The sequence below is a fragment of the Vitis riparia genome, chromosome 5, assembly GCF_004353265.1.
Source record: "Vitis riparia cultivar Riparia Gloire de Montpellier isolate 1030 chromosome 5, EGFV_Vit.rip_1.0, whole genome shotgun sequence".
NCBI lineage: Eukaryota > Viridiplantae > Streptophyta > Magnoliopsida > Vitales > Vitaceae > Vitis > Vitis riparia.
This window is the reverse complement of record NC_048435.1, coordinates 10670449-10690980: the sequence shown is the minus strand read 5'-3', so window position 1 is coordinate 10690980 and position 20532 is coordinate 10670449. Positions and strand designations below refer to the sequence as shown.

The 20532-nt window shown below is 35.9% G+C and overlaps 1 pseudogene; it reads left to right on the top strand.

The window, feature by feature from the left end:
- The first annotated feature begins 1001 nt into the window (after positions 1-1001).
- LOC117915151 lies at positions 1002-19778 on the top strand (annotated as a pseudogene).
- Positions 19779-20532: the final 754 nt, after the last annotated feature.

Here is a 20532-nt window from a genome sequence, read left to right as displayed (position 1 = left end):
AGAATACGGTTCAAAGAAGCATAAAAAATGATTTCTGAGTAATGTTCATTCTTTGAGGGGAAGTTATATCCAAAGAAGATAAAAACATTGAAAATGAAGTAGAATTTCAGATTGCGGAATGACTTTCAAACTCAAGGATTCAACACCAGCAGGAGTTAGTCACGTCTCCAGGCTTCACCCATACAGATGCCACCTTGGTGCCCACCATTCCCACTGGTTTCTCTGCTGGCCTTACAAGTATTCAGATCCTCGTTCTGAATGATAATCCGTTCAATGCAACTACTGGTTTATGTTATTTGAAGGGACAATAAGGAAGTTATAAGTCACTGAAACAGAAATGTCAGAATGGGATTTCACTGGCTAGAATCTTGTTGGCAAGTTAGCTTAATTTCTCCTGCGATAGCTCCAACAGGAACAACACAGACTGCTGCTAAAGAACTTCTTGATTCAATTTTGGACATTGTCATCAGGATATTTGAGAATCATGCTGTTGTTAGAGCTTTTGGAATCAAAAGCCACCCAAGTTGATACAAACACATCCAAGTCAGTGACTCTAGATATAAACTGGAACCATGGTTTTAAAGCATCTCAAATAAACTGGAGGCTATAGTATTGGCTTTTCTTTGACAGTTTTACAGAGTGCATGCCATCAGCGTTCATCCCCTGTTACCTGCATACCAAGGTTCTGATCCTTGCTCGCCAACTCCTATAGATAGATCCTGCAAATCCCATGATGCTGTGAAGATAACTAGATTAACTTCAAAGGCTCCTTTAGTTGTTGAAACCTCAGAAGACTTGCAGCCTTTATCAAAACACATGAGAACAGAGTGACCTTCAAAATCTTTCTTGTTGAAAATGAGAGCTCTGTAGTATTGGTTCCCGTAATCATTGAATCTTATGTTCCACAGGATGTACAACGCCAAGAATATCGACATGGTGATGATTAAGTATGTCAAATAAATCTGAGTTTATGGAAGTGGGGGTGGAAGTTCTTGTGAACCATGGGCAGAGAAGTCCTCAGGTTAGTGAACTAAAGGAGGATAATTTGGATGATATCTGCAACCAAAAGGTCTATTAGTAAACCTATTATATATGATGAGTTTGCTGGTCTTGCTAAGAAAGAAAATGTGAAACTTGAGAAAGAGAAGTGATGAAACCTTGGCAGTGAGAATTTAATTTGGAATACAAAAAGCCTGTCAGTGCAGAAAATTGGGAATTAGGGACCTTCTGTTCAGTATCTAACCACTGTTGGGAAAATCCAGTTGAGTTTACAAATCAAGTTGCCTTTTTGATTGAAGCATTTGACAACTGAACACCTTCATGGTGAATTGACTTCTTCTATCCATAATTCCCAGGCTCTACTCTCTCTTGGCCACCTTACCACACATCATACTCCCAATGATTCTTCTTCTTCTTTTTGTGATCTTATACATTTTAAATTTGGATTTCAAAATCTTTTTCACAATTTCAGTTTTCTTCAAATTCCATCCTTAGGGATTTTTCTAGGCATAAAATTTAGATTTCAATGATCTTTTGCTGCCATTTTCCTTCCGGCACGCGTTTTTACTATTTTATTTGATCTTCAACTGCTTTTCTTGATTTTCCCAAGCATGAATAAAATTCATGATTCCAAACAATGGAATTTATGGAATCAACTCATGCGAAATTAATTAGGGCTTTGGTGGGGGCCCGACATTCTTGATACCCTCTTCCATATTGTTTGTTTGATATCTGATTGATTTTTTTTTTATTCCTCTTGATGATATACATGAAGTTGTTTCATATTTGTTATTGGGCTAACCTTGTTTCCCATAAAGGCGCTTTAGCTTGCTATCCAGGTACGCTTCTTCTCATCTTTTTTTCGAGAATTCTATGGACACGTATGTGATTAGTGACCATATCCATGCATGATGTGATTCTTGGGTGTTTAAATACATACTTGATTTGCTCGGATAAGACACATGTTGTGTGATAGATTCCCAAACTAATATCTTATGTTTTATGATAGCGCTTGAGAAGCCGTTCAGGTACGCACTTTGACTCCCTCTTATGGTTGGTTTTCTTGTTAGGCATGCAATATCCGAAATCACCTAGCCTACTTAGGTATCCATGATTAACCATTTAATCGCTATGTTTCCCTCAACTTAGTCAGTAGAGACCTTTATAGGGCTTAGAGGGGTGCTACCTTTTAAAGGTACCTTCCCAATAGGTAACCTGATCCCCGGACTTAGACTCGGGTTTTTTTCAAAGACATGCTTTTTCCAAAAATTATGGAGTCACATTTTAGGGTTTTTCTTTCTTGTTTTATTTTCCCTTTAAAATAAAAATAAAATAAGTGGCGACTCAAACTTTTTCCAAAAATTAATTTTTCACAAATAAAAAGCGAGTCTCGCCGATCGAGTGGGGACGCACGTGAAAAATGCGGGTCCACATATAGATATTATTTTGAACTTCAATCGTGACACTTATGTTTTGCACTACCGTTATTTATGGTAAGTTCTTCAAGGAGTTGGTTAAATGATTGCTTTCTCAATTTCTTTGAGGGATTTCAATGTATTGAGCAGATAAATTTTGAATTTCATAATTGTAGTAGAAAAGGCATTCATGAAAACTCTAATTTAACTTTGCAAAAATAATTAAAGGATAAATATTTAATATAAAAAAGTAACTTTTTTCTCCATTAATCATCAAATGAAGCATAATTGCACTTACTTTGTAGTAATGACAAAAGGATAAATATTAAAGAAAAGGAGATAATATTTTTTTCTTAAAAAATATTATCATTTGACATAACTTTTATGAGCATATATTTCATAAATTCATTATATGATATCATTTTTTGAATAATTTGAGAACAAATAAGGAGACTTTGGAATAAATGTCAAGTGAAACCATTGTTACTAAATTCAAATAAAAAAAAAATGGTTTAAGAAAAAAGAGAAAGTATTATAAATAGCATAGTATTAAATTCAAGGGATGAAAATAAAATTGAAAGATGAAATATCACATTAAGTAGGGACGCAATATTTGCTTTTCCATATGAAGCCAACTATTATTAAGTGATTATATATATACAAGCAAATTTCACACAAAGATTCATAAAAGTTTTCATGAAAGTGCAAAAAAGCTACCAAATTGGAATGTAAATATATAAAAAGGAAAACTATTGTATAGTTTTAGTCATTTTTTTATTCATATCCATCGATCTCTTATCGTTAAATTGATTTTGTGTACTTTGAGCGGCTCAAAGTTATAGCTAAAATTTAGTTAAATTATCATAATACGGAGAACATGCATAAAAGATTTCTTTTTCTTAATATATATATATATATATATATATATATATATATATATATATATATATATATATATATATATATATGTAATAAAAGGGCATAATCAAGGTTCCTCCAAATATTATTTTGGAAAAAAAATTAAAAGAAATGCTTCTAAAAATTATACTATTTGTATTTAACTAGTCACCAATGAATGCCAAAAAGGAGAAAAACAAAAGAAAAGTGAAAAAAACAACTATTATTTTTTTCATGTTACCCGAATATGAGAAATAGTGAGAAAGTTCCTTGGCTTATTAAACTTTGGTAGTAGCTTACCTTCAAAACAATTTCTTACCAAGATCTAAATTTCAAAAAATGATATGAAATATTTTCATGCAATTTTCCTTGGTTTATTAAACTTTGGATGGTAGTGTGCCTTCAAGCAAATTTCTTAGAATGCTTTTGTCATCAAAGTTCACGACAATCACTAAGAGAGAAGATTAATTGATTGTTGAATGTTGAAAGGAGAAAAACAAAAAATAAAATTTTTTAAGAAATTTGGCAAGCACATTTTTAAGAAATTCCTTATATAACATCATCTTTGGAATGATTTGAGAGCAAATAAGGAGGCTTTGGAATGAATGTCAAATGTGTTAGTGCTGGTTGGTCTAACTGTGCTCTGGGGTTGTTCGGGTTGAGATAAGCGGCAAGCAGCAAGCGGCAAGCACACCTACAAGAAGGAATTCCTGCCTGGGTTGTCAGGGCAAACCCCTTTTCTCAAAGGTGTATTTAAAAATAATTAAATGGTTGGAAATGCAAGGAAATCTTTTCTCTAAAATTTTATATGGGAGGTTTTTGCGTGCATATTTTATTCATAATGATGGAAGGTATCGGAAATATCTCGGCCCACGTCGGCCCAGCCCACCATGCGCATTCAAACTTCGCTACCTGCCAAATGATCTATGAGGTTCGATGTCATGTGGTATTCCACCTTTTACCTTTAAGAAAAGATTTAAACTTTAAGTGCTACGGCTGGCCGATGGTTCAAAAATAAATGATTTAAACCCATGACCTCAGGTATAGAGTGAGAGTAGCACGCCACCAACCTAACTTTGTTAATATTATATTGTTATGTTTGACTTATATATACAATATTTATTTATGTATATTATATTAAGAATTAAACTCTGCCCTTTAACATTCCTATCATGCTCTTTTGGAATGATTTTACTTGTAAGTTTATTCTCATAATGAAGCTTGAGTTCCTCATGAATATGAAAATGTTAACAAATTCTAACTTCAATTTTTCCCTGTGTTGGTCCGAAAGTACAAGTATCAAAATTTAACTTTTAATTTTCTATAAAGTGTACTTTGAATCTTCTTCTATCATATTTAAGTTCATAATCCACAAGCAAATCATGAAATTTTCTACATTCACTTGTTTCCTCATTCCTCTATGGAAATGCAAAATTAATTGGCAGACTAAAAATGAAGTCCTTGCAACATTTTAAGTATTGATAAGTTAATAAAACCTAAAGACAAGTGAGATTGAGGAATCATAAGCAACTTGTTTGTGAAATAAAAGTTGAAAGAAGTCATTAGGTTGTTCAGAGAGGAGTCCTAAACAATGGTCCAATTAGGGATGGCAATGGGGCGGGTTTTTTCAGGTACCCGCCCCGCCCCGCCCCTAATGGGACGGGGTTAAAATTTATTAAACGGGTTTGGGACGGGTATGAGATTTTTTTTTTAAACCCGGGGCGGGTTCGGGTATTGCCCCATCTCGCTCCGCCCCGCCTTGTTTACATATAAAATTAATTTTAAAATTTAATTTAATTTAATTTAAAATTTAATTTTACTATTTTTAATATATAGATAATAATAAATTTTTTAATAAAATAAGTTATAAAAAATATAATAATTTTATTATTTATAAAATATATTTATTTTAATGTAATTAAAATTTTTTAAAGTAATTTTTTTTTAAAAAAAGAAAAAAAGCTAAACGAGGCAAGGCGGGGTGGGTATGGGAAATGGGCGGGACGGGTATGGGAAATTCCCATACCCGCCCCGCCCCGCCCCCGCCCCATTTATTTTTTGAAATGGGACGGGGATGGGAATTGGTTTTGCTAAACGGGTCGGGGTTGGGATGGGGGCGACCCGTCCCGAACCCGCCCCGTTGCCATTCCTAGGTCCAATAGTAAAAGTATTGAAAATTTGCAACTTGGCACATTAGTAGTTTGATAGTTGCAAATTTTGAAGCTTAACTATGTAAGTAAATTGGCTTAAGGGCCCTTTTCTTTTGCATTCCATTGCTACTAATTCAGTAATATTGGACACTACCATACACAACTAAATTTATTGTACATTTATTATATTTTGCAACTCATTCTAACTCATCATTGTACTTAATTTATATAATTGGTAGGTATGAGACTGAGGTTGTCAAGGAAATTGTTAATACAATCATTAGAAGATTAAACCATCAACCTTTAAGTGTGGGAAAGAACATAGTTGGGAGTAGTGTTCATTTGGAAAAATTGAAATCATTGATGAACACTAACTTGAATAAGGTTAGCGTGGTTGGGATATGTGGAATTGGTGGGGCTGGTAAGACTACTATCGCTAAGGCTATTTATAATGAGATCTCATATCAATATGATGGTAGTAGCTTTCTTAAAAAATATCAAAGAGAGATCCAAAGGTGATATACTTCAATTACAACAAGAACTTCTTCATGGTATCCTAAAGGGGAAAAATTTTAAAGTAAACAATATTGATGAAGGAATTAGTATGATAAAGAGGTGTCTCAGCTCTAATAGAGTTCTTGTTATGTTTTATGATGTAGACAAGTTGAAGCAACTAGAATATCTGGCTGAAGAGAAGGATTGGTTTAAGGCAAAAAGTACAATCATCATTACATCTAGAGACAAACAAGTGCTTGCTCAATATGGAGCAGATATATCATACGAGGTTTCAAAATTAAATAAGAAAGAAGCTATTGAACTCTTTAGTTTGTGGGCCTTTCAACAAAATCTTCCCAAAGAAGTTTATAAAAACCTCTCATACAATATCATAGATTATGCTAATAGCCTTCCATTAGCACCTAAAGTTTTAGATGGGTCTCTTTTTGGAAAGACAACAAGTGAATGGGAAAGTGCATTGTGTAAGCTAAAAACAATACCCCACATGGAAATTCACAATGTACTTAGAATAAGTTTTGATGGACTTGATGATGTAGACAAGGGAATATTTTTGGATGTTGCATATTTTTTCAAAGGGAATGACAAAGATTATGTGTCAAGAATATTGGGTCCTTATGCAGAGTATGAAATAACAACTCTAGATGATAGATGCCTCTTAACCATTTCAAAAAACATGCTAGATATGCATGATTTAATACAATAGATGGGTTGGGAAATTATTCGTCAAGAATGTCTTGAAAACCTTGGAAGAAGGAGTAGATTGTGGGATTCTGATGCCTATCATGTGCTAACAAGAAATACGGTAAGAGTCAAATGCTTGAACTTAGTTTAATGTGTGTGTATGCAAGCTTCAATACTATTATTATTTTTTAAGAAATTAATTACCATATATATGACTCATTTAAGTTTCCTACATCTTGTGCTTCACTTACAGTCTTATATTTTTCAGGGGACACAAGCAATTGAAGGACTATTCCTAGATAGATGTAAATTTAATCCATCACATTTGAATAGAGAATCTTTCAAAGAGATGAATAGACTTAGATTGCTTAAAATCCGTAGCTGTGGACTCGCATTTCTCACGTGCGCCCCCACTCGATCGGCAAGACTCGCTTTTATTTGGTGAAAATTTTGTTTTTGGAAAAGTCGGAGTCGCCACTTATTTTATTTTATTTTAAAGGGAAAATAAAACAAGAAATAAAACCCTATGACTCCATAGTTTTTGGAAAAGCATGTCTTTGAAAAACTCGAGTCTAGGGCTGGGGATCAGGTTACTTATTGGGAAGGTACCTCTAAGAGGTAGCACCCCTCTAAGCCCTACAAAGGTCTCTACTAACTATGTTGAAGGAAATGTGGCAATCAACTGATTAATTGAGGGTACCTAGGTAGGTGATCTCAAAACTAGCATGCCAAACAAGAAAAACCAATCACGCTCATAAAGGAGAGTTAGGATGCGTACCTGGACCACTTCTTAAGTGCTATCATAAAACATCAATGGTTAGTTTAGATAATATATCACTCAACATGCGTTTTATCATGAATGATCAAACAATGTAGCAAATATCAAGACATCCCAAGCATTCTCAAACATAGGTATAATTCATAATGACAATCATATTTACAAAATTTAGAAGGTAGGTGACAGGAGACGTACCTGGATAGCATAGATAACTTGTAACGTGCTTCCACAAGACATGAGAGGTTAGATAACAAACAATAAAATAAGAAGTCCTAGCATGCTTGTTATCTAATTAGCATAGAAAAAAAAATTATCACAGTATACGAAACCATTGATTATCACTTATATCTTCTATATAATTCCTAAAAAAATAAATAGACATGAGTTCATCAAATAGCAAAGGGGGCAACAAAGATGAGTTTTGAAAAATTTCCTTATGTAGAGGTTTCACCAATTCCCCGATTGATATATACAAATCTAGCCTGGAATTATCCCATTTGTTTGGGACCACAAGCTTGGATTCATGTCTTACTCAAAACTGTAATTTTATTTGAAATTTAAGAAAGATGCGAACCGATCAAAACATGGTTGCATGTTATTTAAGAAGACGAGATTTTGATTCTAAGAACTTTAGATGAATTTTTTAAAAATAGATTTTTAAAGGGATCTTTCGAGAAAAGTGTTATATTTTAAAATAAGAGAAATTAATTTAAGAACAATAAAACGTATGAGAAACAATATACCAAGCAAAACAAATGGAAACAAAATCATAAAGTAAAATTTTTGGCAACCAAGCAAACTGAAATGGTGTGAATGGAGGCCAATCTTCACAATTTTCCGTTGGCCTCCATGAATTAAATATAAACGAACAAATGTCAAAGAAAATAACTAAATGGCCTTAGATCAAATAAAGTAAACCAGATATCAATCAAGAACTAACAAAGATTAGTCAAGCGCATAAATTGAGGATATAATCAATAATTAAATCAGATTAGTCGAACACACAAACCTATGATTAAGGTAATGTTAAATATAGTACCATAAGAACTTACAATTCTAAAACATCTGAACTAAGTAAGGATCAATCAGGAACTAGAGCTTAACACACTTAAAACATGGATATAATGACAAGGGGTCAGATAAATTAAATAATTAAAATTCTAAAGACTCATAAACCGAATATGATCAATAAAAAAAAAAAACTGAAATTAATAAACATAGTGATAATGATATAGAACCAAATGAATTAATCACCTAAAAACCTAAAGCATCACATGAATCAACTAAGATGAAAATAAAAAAAGAATAAAATAACATGATGATAATGACATTGAATCAAATAAATTAATCCATTAAAATTTTAAGGCATCACACGAATTAATTAGGACGAACCCATGAACTAAAATTAAATAAAAACAAGATGATGATGACATAAAACCAAATAAATTAATCGACTAAAACTTTAGAGACTCGAAAACTTAATAGAGTAAAAAATTAGCAAACAAAGCTCTAATTTTCAATCTAAAAAAAACTAATAAACTAATGGATAAAAAAGAAATCAAAAACTCAAGAACAAGGAAACTCACTTACCATTGGAAGATGCAGCCTACTCGCTTTGGGGATCAGTGGCGTTCATGGTTCTCTTGAAGATACCATGAAGATCTTTATGGAAATTGAGGCGTGGACCCCTTAAAATGCAACCTGCTTCCACTTTTCCTTCAAAAAATCTCACCATCTAAAAGTGCAACCTACTGCCACTTTCCTTTCAAAAAAAATTCACCCTAGCAGCATGCTGCCACTTTCCTTTCAAAAAAAAACTCACCCTAAAGTAGCAGCCTGTTGCTGTTACAGATAAAGAAAAGAAATAATAATGTTTCTGCTGAAACAAGTAAAAGGAGAACTGACTAAATATTGATCGTTTATCTTATTCAACTAAAAGGAACTGCCTTTATATAGGCTTATATATAACAAATAAAAGCAAGAAAATAGGCACTACATATCGTGCCAAAACTAACACCTACATACTAGGAAAATAATAAACTAACTTGTTGAACACAACAAGTTCCCAAAAGACTAGGACAAAAGCTAGCAAACAACTTTTTCTCAACAAACTCTCCCTTAAACTGATGTGTTCAATCATACAGTTTAAAATACGCAGAATTCTCCCTCAAATTGAATCTTCTAGAGTGGAAACTCCAAGTAACTTCCTCAGCTTCAAGAAGGCAGCCAATTTAAGGGGTTTAGTAAAAATATCAACAACTTGGTTTTCACTTCTGCAGTAGACAAGATCAATAACTCCATCATTGCTGAGTTCTCTTAAAAAATAATACTTCACGTCAATATGCTTGCTTCTTCCATGTAGCACGGGATTTTTGGAGAGTTTGATGGTTGAGCTGTTGTCACAAAAAATTGTAGTAGCTCCCACTTGCTTGAGATGGAGCTCTTCAAGAATTTTCTTCAGCCAGATAGCTTGATAAGCACAAGCTGTTGCTGCAACAAATTCAGCTTCAGTGGTGGACAAAGTGACAATCAGTTGCTTCTTAGATGACCATGAAACAGCCCCTGTGCCCAGCATAAAAACATAACCCGAAGTGCTCCTCCTATTATCTTGATTTCCTGCATAATCGCTGTCAGTAAACCCAATCAAGTCTGACCTTTTACCCTTCTTGTAAAACAACCCAAAATCTTTAGTTCCTTGCAAGTAACGACAGATTCTCTTGGCAGCTAAAAAATGCAACTCTGTTGGATTCTCCATATATCTGCTAATTAGACTCACTGAGTGCATTATGTCTAGTCTTGTTGCAGTTAAATACATCAAACTACCCACAATTTGCTTATAGATTATGCTGTCCACCTTTTTTCCTCCGTGATCTTTGTTAAGCTTCAAGCCAAACTGAGTTAGTGTACTAACAGGATTACAATCCTTCATCTGAAACCTATTCAAAATTTCTCGCACATATTTCTTTTGAGAAATAAAAATTCTAGTATCAGACTACACCACTTCGATGCCAAGAAAATAATGCATCATACCAAGATCAGACATTTCAAATTCAACCATCATAGACTTCTTAAACCTCTCAAACATGACACTATCATTGCCAGTAAATATAAGATCATCTACGTATAAGTAAACAATGAGCATTTTCCCTCCATTACTAACTTTGACAAAAAATGTATGCTCATATGGACATTTTTGAAAACCTTCTTTCAAAAAATAAGCCTCAATGCAACTATACCAAGCCCGTGGGGCTTGTTTTAATCCATAAAGAGCTTTCTTTAATCTATACACTTTATGCTCATTTTTAACCTTAATATAACCAGGAGGTTGATCAACAAATACCTGTTCCTCCAAGTTTCCATGCAAAAATGCCGATATGACATTTAACTGGAAGATAGGCCATGAATTCTGTGTTGCCAACGCGATCACCAATCTGATTGTATCATGCCTTGCAACTGGAGCAAAAACTTCTTTATAGTCCACTCCAAACTCTTGCTTGTATCCTTTAGCCACCAAGCGCGCCTTGTACTTGTCAACTTCACCATTCTCTTTCAACTTTGTCTTGTAAACCCACTTTACACCGATTGTTTTGTGTCCTTTTGGAAGTTCAGATAACTCCCAAGTATCATTTCTTTCGATGGCTGCAATTTCAGCATCCATGGCCTTCCGCCATTTTGATTCTTTGACAGCACTTTCGAAAGTTGTAGGGTCACAATATGAAAATAGAGCAAAATGAGTGAGTGGGTCTTCAGATTGATCAATTCCAGTTACCTCATAATCTGACATCCATGCTGGCCGCTTTCGAACACGATGAGAACTTGAACCAACTACTGCTTCAACCTGTTCATCAAATTCTGGTGTTGTTGGTGAAGTTTCAGCAGTAGTTGGAGCTTCATTTGGTGGAATTTCAACTGCTGGAATTCGTTGTTGTAAGGGTTGTTGTCTTTCTTCTTCATTTTCACCATCAAAATCAGTTTGTATTTGCTGTTTGGTAGTGTTGTCATCCCATTTCCAGAAACTTCCTTCATAAAAAATTATGTCACGACTTATGACAATTTTCTTGGTGATAGGATTGTACAATTTGTATGCTTTTGACATCTCACTAACACCAAGAAAAATGCATTTTTCTCCCTTGTCATCAAGTTTTTTTTTCTTTTTTGATCTGGAATATGAGCATATGCTATGCAACCAAAGATTTTGAAGTAGTTGACACTTGGTTTGCGTCCATTCCATGCTTCTTCAGGTGTCACGTTTTGAACAACTAGAGTGGGACTTCTGTTCAAAATGTGAATGCTCCAGATGACTGCTTCAAGCCAAAAACTTCTTGGGATATAACCCTTTGACAGAATAGTCCGCACCATGTTTAGAATTGTACGGTTCTTCCTTTCTGAAACACCATTTTGCTGTGGTGAATATGCTACTGTAAGTTGCTTTTGAATACCATGGTTCTCACAAAAATTTACAAATTCTTGTGAGGTGTATTCTCTACCACAATCACTGCCAAAAATCTTAATAGGTTTGCCTGCTTCTTTTTCGACCAGCATCTTAAAGCTTTTGAAAGTTGAAAAAGCTTCAGATTTCTCCTGTAAAAAATAAACCCAAGTTTTCCGACTATAATCATCAATGAACGTTATAAAGTAACGTTTACCACCATTGGATGTTGTATTAATGGGTCCACATATATCAGAGTGAACTAGCTCCAACACCTTATTCGCTCTCCATGATTTTCCTTTAGGAAATTGATATCGATGTTGTTTACCAACAACACATTCTTCACAAATTTGAGAAGGAGTATGAATTGGTGGAAGTCCAATCACCATGTTCTTCTGTTGTAGCCTCTTTAGACCACCAAAATTCAGATGTCTGTAGCGAAAATGCCACAACCATCCCTTATCCATCAATTTCGCAGAGAAACAATTCTGAGTAGTGTTGTCTAGATATAGCGGGAACATTCGATTTGTAGTCATGTTGACTTGAGTAATTAAGCCTAATTTCTCATCTTGGATGCGACAAACTCCATCTTTAATAAAAATCTCGTATCCCTTCTCTTGAAGTTGACCAACACTAAGCAAGTTGGTTTTTAAATCTGGAACAAAAAAGACATTAGAAATAATCTGATCAAAATTTTCTTTGGAGTGAATTCGTACACTTCATTTGCCCATGACAGAGACTTTGGAGTTGTCACCAAAAGTTACAGAGTTGTGAAATGTTTCATCCAAGTCCGAGAACGCTGACTTGTCCCCACACATATGATTACTACAGCCAGTATCTATATACCACAAGTTCGGATGGGTGCCTTGATTCGCATGACACGCCATTAAAAGAGACACCTCTTCTTCCTTTTCTGCAAAGTTAGTTCTTTCTTCACCTTGTTTATTCATATTAGTTCGGCATTTAGACTTGTAGTGACCATACCTATGACATCTATAGCACTCCACATTGGACTTATCTGTTGACCTTGATTTATATGTAGTTGAGTAGTTGCCACCTTGTCCTCTTCCTTGAAATCGGTTGTCTTGACGTTGGTGTTGGTGTTGATTTCCACGATCATAGTTTCCTCTGCCTCTGCCTCGACTTCTACCTCGTCCTCTATCTCCTCTTGTCGCCAAGTGATTTTCTGTTGAGGCCTTCAAAGCTTGGTCCTCTTTCTCCTGCTAGTTAAATTTACGCTCATGAACCAACAAAGAACTTTGTAATTCATCAATTGAAAGTTCATCAATATCATGAGATTCTTCTATTGAGCAAACAACAAAATTAAATGTTGGTGTCATGGATCGAAGAATCTTCTCTACTATGGTCACGTCCTCTGTCTTGTCCCCATGGATCCACATCTTGTTCACGATTGCCATTGTTCGAGAGAAATAATCTGTAACTGATTATCCCGATCTCATTCGAAGTGTTTCGAACTCCGTGCGAAGTGCTTGAAGCTGCTGCCGCTTTGCCCTTGCAGAACCTTGGTACTTCTTCTTCATGGAATCCCAAATATGTTTCGAAGTGTCTTTGCAAAGAATGGTTTCCAAGATTGAGCGATCAATTGCTTGGAAAAGATAATTCTTTGCCTTGAGATCTTTCAATCGCTGCCCGTCTAGCTCCGTTCTTTGTGCTTGTGTCATTGTCGCATTATCTGTTGGTTCCGTAATTCCTTTAGAGACGACATGCCAATACTTCTTAGATCTTAGAAAGTTCTCCATTAACATGTTCCAATGATCATAATGACCATCAAAACGTGGAATGGCTGGCTGCACAAAAGTTTCAGAGGCCATTGTTCTCTTCTACTGCTGCAAAAAAAAAAAAAAAAAAAAAAAAAAGGCTAGGTGAAATAAAAATGAAGCTGCTGCTGTACGACTCTATCTCACACACTTCTTTTTGTTTTGTTTGGCACTCTCAACTTTACTTTTCTCACTCCCTCCCTACCATGCTCTGATACCACTGTTATAGATAAAGAAAAGAAATAATAATGTTTCTACTGAAACAAGTAAAAGGAGAACTGACTAAATATTGATCGTCTATCTTATTCAACCAAAAGGAACTGCCTTTATATAGGCTTATATATAACAAATAAAAGCAAGAAAATAGGCACTACATATCGTGCCAAAACTAACACTTACAGACTAGGAAAATAATAAACTAACTTATTGAACACAAGAAGTTCCCAAAAGACTAGGACAAAAGCTAGCAAACAACTTTTTCTCAACAGTTGCCACTTTTCTTTCAAAAAAAAAATTTCACCCTAAAGTGGCAGCCTTGGAGAATCCCCACTGTACGATTGTGTTCCAAAAAAAAAAAAAAATTGAATTCTGCCACTTTTCTTTTCATCAAACTCATAGTGCGCCCATGGAGATTAATAAAAATCTCTTTTCCTCATTTTGGATGGTCACGCCCTCTCTCCTATAGTGCATGTGCAAATCCAAGGATGCAGCCCGTGAAGGTCTCCCTTGTGGATCGCTTTTCCAAGTGGAGTGCGTGTTGTGGATCTTCAAAGTGGCAACCCCTTTTCCAATTTCCAATATAAATGTTTCCCGAATTCCAAGCATACTTACCACAACCTTCATGTACTCCCTCTTTCCACAAACCTTCATAAACGTCTGAGTTACAATACTGTTTTTTTCCAAACCCATGCTGAATGTTCATTCTCCACTCAAAGAACAATATGATCAGTCCTCAATCCTCTCTAGGACCGATTGGTAGCCTTCCCGTTCTTTGACAGCGTACTGAGTGTGTGAAAGAGACCTCTTGTGGCTGGTTTCTTTGTTGAATGGCATCCATAACAGAGTCTGATCCCACCCCAGCATGTCGGCCATCCTTGAAGAAAACTGATGGTGCATGTTTGTTCTTCCAAAATTCTGATGGGGGCGTATTCCTGGAGAATTCTGACATGCCACCCTCATTTTCCTCCCGTGGTCGAGATCTCCCTTTGTTCTGCGGTTGGCGCATCAATCTTCCTCACCAGCGTGCTATTCCTTCACTTTCTTCTTAGAAACCAAACAGAACCCACGAGGAATGATCAAAACGAGAATGGGAGAGGAAGGATATGTATAGAAACGAGAGGCCATCATTCTGAGAAGAAGGTAAAGTGGCCTCACACTCAAAGCCATTTTTCAACGTTAAAAGAAACAAAGATTGAAAACCATCCTGAAAGAGAAGAACCGTTGTCTTTCTTGATCCTCTAGCTCCTCTCTCCAGAATGCTCCGGGTCATAAACAGAATGCCCCCCCAAAAGACCACCAGCTTGTGTCTCCCATTCCAATCAATTGAAAGAAACCCAAGCTTTTCAAACCCACTCGGTTGTTTTCTTCTCGTATTCATCCAATGAACCACAGTTTTCCAATGCCTTTCTTCCACACCTCCACCTGATCTTCTCTCCCATCTTTAATCTCACCTCATCTCTTTCAGGACTCTCCCAACATGGGAAGACAACTCACCAGCCCGGAGAGCCTCAATCATCCACGTCAGTCCAGCATCATCAGGACTCTCCTTCCTGAACATAGTCTTTATTCCGTCCAAATACACACTGAACCTTTCCTTTTTCTATGCCAAAACAGCTTTGGTAATTTTCTTTCTTCATTCATTTCCTTCCATCAGAAGCACAATCAACACATGCATGGGTGCATACTTGCTTTCCTTCTTAGTTCATTTCCTTCCATACGTCCGCTCCTCTTCCAACCACCTTGAATCCATCCTTCAACCTGCTGAATATTTCCTTTCCATAATCACACATGAAAATTCCTCTTTCTTTTTCCAACTGAATATCCTCTATTTCCCGAAAGACTCACGCCTGAATATCCTTGCCAATACACGTTTTCAACCTTCCTTTTTCTCTCCAGTGATGATTTCTTTGGCGAGTTTTTCTACAAAAACATAAAGAAAATTAGACTTAATGAATGAATCCAAAGGTGTTTTAGAAAATTATAAAATAAATAAACAAATTAAATTAACAAAATAATTAAGTAAATAATGATAATAATAATAATAATAGTAAAATGTCATGCAATCTATGCAACCATGCAATCATGTGAGCAACTCAAGCCATGCAAAGAATGTCTAATGGACCTTGGGTGTATCTAATGGGCCTAGGGTGGTGCCTGGGTGGACTTAAGGTGCCTAAGTGGGTTTAAGGTGTCTAAGGTGGTGCCTAATGGGCCAAAGGTGGCTAAGTGAGCCTAAGTCTAAATTAGGGCTGCCAAGAGTCATAATAGGGTTAAATGAACCCCTCAACCAAAGTCCCTGATGTGGCTTAGAAAAGATAGGCTATGCGAGTAATAATGGGTCACCAAGGAATTGCTATAAAGTATCGAACAAATACCTAATAAGACATATGCTAGGAGGACAAAATGGACGGTCTACAGTAGCCTTCATAGAAAGCTATTTCTTAAAGACCATCTTCCAAGAGATTTTGAATTTTCTTCTTATGAGTTAACATATCTTTATTGGGATGGATACCCTTTAGAGTATTTGCCAATGAATTTTCATGCAAAGAACCTTGTTGAACTCTTACTAAGGAACAACAATATAAAGCAACTTTGGAGAGGGAATAAGGTATTATTATTATTATTTAGTTACACTTTTTTTATATTAATTTTCATTGTTTATGTAAACTTATCTATTGAAAAAAAAATATTTTGTTCTAGCTTCATAAGAAGTTGAAGGTTATTGATCTCAGTTACTCTGTTCATCTCATCAAAATCCCAGACTTCTCAAGTGTGCCAAACTTGGAGATTCTAACTCTAGAAGGTTGTACAACGGTACTTAAAAGTTTGGTGCAGCAGTATTATAATTACTAAAACTAACTTGGTTTTTCTTTTTCCCTTGAATCTGGCAGGGTGTGTAAACCTGGAGCTTCTTCCAAGAGGCATTTACAAGTTGAAACACCTTCAAACTTTGTCTTGCAATGGCTGTTCAAAGCTAGAGAGATTTCCCAAAATCAAAGGCAATATGGGAAAGCTAAGGGTGCTTGATTTGAGTGGAACAGCTATAATGGACTTACCATCATCAATTTCACATCTAAATGGTCTTCAAACTCTCCTACTTGAAGACTGTTCAAAGCTCCACAAAATCCCTATTCATATTTGCCACTTATCATCATTGGAAGTATTGGACCTAGGAAACTGCAACATAATGGAAGGAGGAATTCCTAGTGATATTTGCCATTTATCATCATTACAGAAACTAATTCTGGAAGGGGGCCATTTCAGTTGCATACCTGCTACCATCAATCAGCTTTCAAGGCTGAAAGCCCTTAACTTAAGTCACTGCAACAATCTTGAACAAATTCCAGAGCTTCCATCAAGTCTACGGCTTTTAGATGCCCATGGTTCAAATTGCACTTCATCAAGAGCCCCGTTTTTGCCATTGCATTCTCTGGTCAATTGCTTCAGTTGGGCAAAGGTATAATTTTCATGTCACAGACTTGTTTTATGCAGACTCTATATTTACATGGTGTTTTGGTGCAGGATTGGGAATGCACTAGTTTTAGCGATTCTTCCTACCATGGGAAGGGAATTTGTATTGTTCTTCCCAGAAGTGATGGAATTCCAGAATGGATGATGTATCGTAGAGATGGATATTTGGTGACAACAGAGCTAATTGGTACCAAAATAATGAGTTTTGGGATTTGCTATATACTGTGTTCATGTTCCACTTCATGATGAATCTGAGGACATACCCGGAAAGGAATCTGCACATGGGTCCGAGAGTGAATCAGACGATAAATCTGAGGATGAATCTGCTCATACATGGGAGAATGAAACAGATGATAAATCTGTGGCTGGATCTTTTAGTAAGAATGAATATGAACATACGCATTCTTGTAGCCTGAAGTGTTCTTTTGAGTGTCCATGGTGATGGAGTTGGAATGATAGATCTTTCCCTGTTTGAATCCAATTGTTTTTGCTATAAAGAAGGCAAGGACGAAGACAATGAGAGTGTATCAGGTCAAATGTGGGTGGTTTGCTATTCCAAGGCGGCTATTCAGGAGTGGTTTCGCTCTGATCAATGGACTCTCATTGGGACTTCATTTCAGGACTTTTACAATAATTCTGAGAAAGCCTTGAAAGTAAAGGAGTGCGGAGTCCGCCTTATATACTCCCAAGACCTTCAACAAAGCCATCCACTAACGATACAGACAGAGGATGCAGATGTTAGAATATGCAGTGAATGCCAACAGGATGTGACATGCCAACGGAAGCGGTGTTTTAAGGGAAGTGATATGAATGAAGTACCCATTATGGAGAATCCCTTGGAACTTGATAGTTTATGTCTGCGGGATTGCAAAAATCTTACGAGTCTGCCCAGTAGCATTTTCGGTTTCAAATCCCTTGCAGCTCTCTCCTGCTCTGGCTGTTCACAACTAGAGAGCTTTCCAGAAATCGTGCAAGATATGGAGAGCTTGAGAAAGCTTTATTTAGATGGAACCGCCATAAGAGAGATACCATCATCAATTCAACGTCTAAGAGGGCTTCAATCTTTGTTTCTGTCACAATGCAAAAATCTTGTGAATCTTCCTGAGAGTATTTGTAATTTGACATCTTTTAAAACTCTCGTTGTCAGTCGCTGTCCAAACTTCAACAAATTGCCAGACAACTTGGGGAGACTGCAATCTTTAGAGCATCTTTTTGTTGGGTATTTAGATTCAATGAATTTTCAATTGCCGTCTTTGTCCGGTTTATGCTCCTTGAGGATATTAATGCTTCAAGCCTGCAATCTAAGGGAAATTCCTAGTGAAATTTATTACCTATCATCACTAGTAACATTATATCTGATGGGGAACCACTTTAGTCGCATACCTGATGGGATCAGTCAACTTTACAACCTAAAACATATTCCAGAACTTCCATCAGGTTTAACGTATCTAGATGCCCATCACTGCACATCCCTGGAAAATTTATCCAGTCAATCAAGTCTACTTTATTCAAATGTTTTAAATCCCAAATTCAGGTATGATTTTCTTATAGCATTTAACATTTCTTGTCATGGAGACACAAAATTTAGAGGGTAATTTTCGTGCAGGGGGTTGAAGTTAGAGCCATTGTCCAAACTTTTATTCCTGAAAGTAATGGGATTCCCGAGTGGATAAGCCATCAGAAAAGCGGGTTCCAAATAACGAAGGAACTTCCTTGGAGTTGGTATGAAAATGATGACTTCTTGGGCTTTGTTCTGTGCTCTCTTCATGTTCCACTTGATACTGACACCACAAAACATAGGAGTTTCAACTGTAAATTGAATTTCGATCATGACAGTGCATCTTTTCTGTTGGATGTTATCCGGTTTAAACAATCTTGTGAATGCTGCTATGATGAAGATGAATCAAATCAGGGGTGGTTGATATATTATTCTAAGTCAAATATTCCGAAGAAATATCACTCAAATGAATGGAGAACCTTGAAAGCTTCATTTTATTGCCACTCCAGTAATAAACCAGGGAAAGTGGAGAGGTGTGGCTTCCACTTTCTGTATGCCCATGATTATGAACACAACAGTCTCACAATGGTACAAGGCAGCAGTTCTCATGGGGATTTGGGTGGTCTTAGATCAGCTGTACAAGATACCAATAGTAGTCATTCCCAGAGAAGCTGTGACACCAGATCAGCAGTAGAAGATACTAATACTGATGCCCAGAGAAGCTGTGATGGCGCAATGAAGAATATTGATGGTAATGGTGTTGATGCCCAAGACCATGAAATGGACCATATGCACAGGTGGCTGGAGCTTCTTTGCAAATTTGTTCATTGGATATGCTGTACAAGACACTAATTTCAAGTAAGAGAATTGTTGATGTTGACCAAACATTTATCTCAACTTTTTGGTAAGCCACCTTACTTTTCTCTTCTTATTTTCTATTATATATTCCTCGGTGATTTCAAGAGGTATTCAAAAACCATTTTTATTGGAACCTATTTTAGGGCGCGCATTTGTAGGATAAGCTTGATTGCATTGTTAATTTTTTTTGAAGATCAAACATTTTGTTGGATAAGTTAGTGCACATCAAGTTTTGATGGGATATTCCAAGCTGCTAAATACATTATGTCAAATGCCCAACCTCCATCGGTTAAACCATGGTTATCCGTATTAATCAAGGCAGGTCAAATACTTCAAACCAATTACTAAATTTTGATTAAAGTCATGCCAATTTGAACTCACACTTTTGTACCATCCATAATTCTTGGCCTTAAAATATAGAATCTCCAAGCTACGAGCAATCAAATTAGGTGGGAAAGAACAATTCAATTTCAAGTATTTTGTTTTGGAATACTTTAAGATGCTTGTTGGTATTTGTTCCTATGTATTTCAAATGAGCAAAAATATAAAATTAGGGCATTGCATTTGTTAACTAAAGCTGATGTTGGGAGTGATTCTTTAGTTCATAAGTTATTACTTTTGAAGCATTAAACATTTTGTGAAACTAGCTTATTATAGAAAATTACATAATTTAATGTCTTAACCCCAAGCTTGATTGATATCCAAGTGAAATATCTCAAGCAATTGAAAGTGAAAATTTGATATGATTATTCAAAGGCCCAAAACTCAATTGATCGACCCATACATCCTTATTCATTTAGGCTAGTTAGACGCTACAAGGAAATTTCCAATTTTGATTAAACT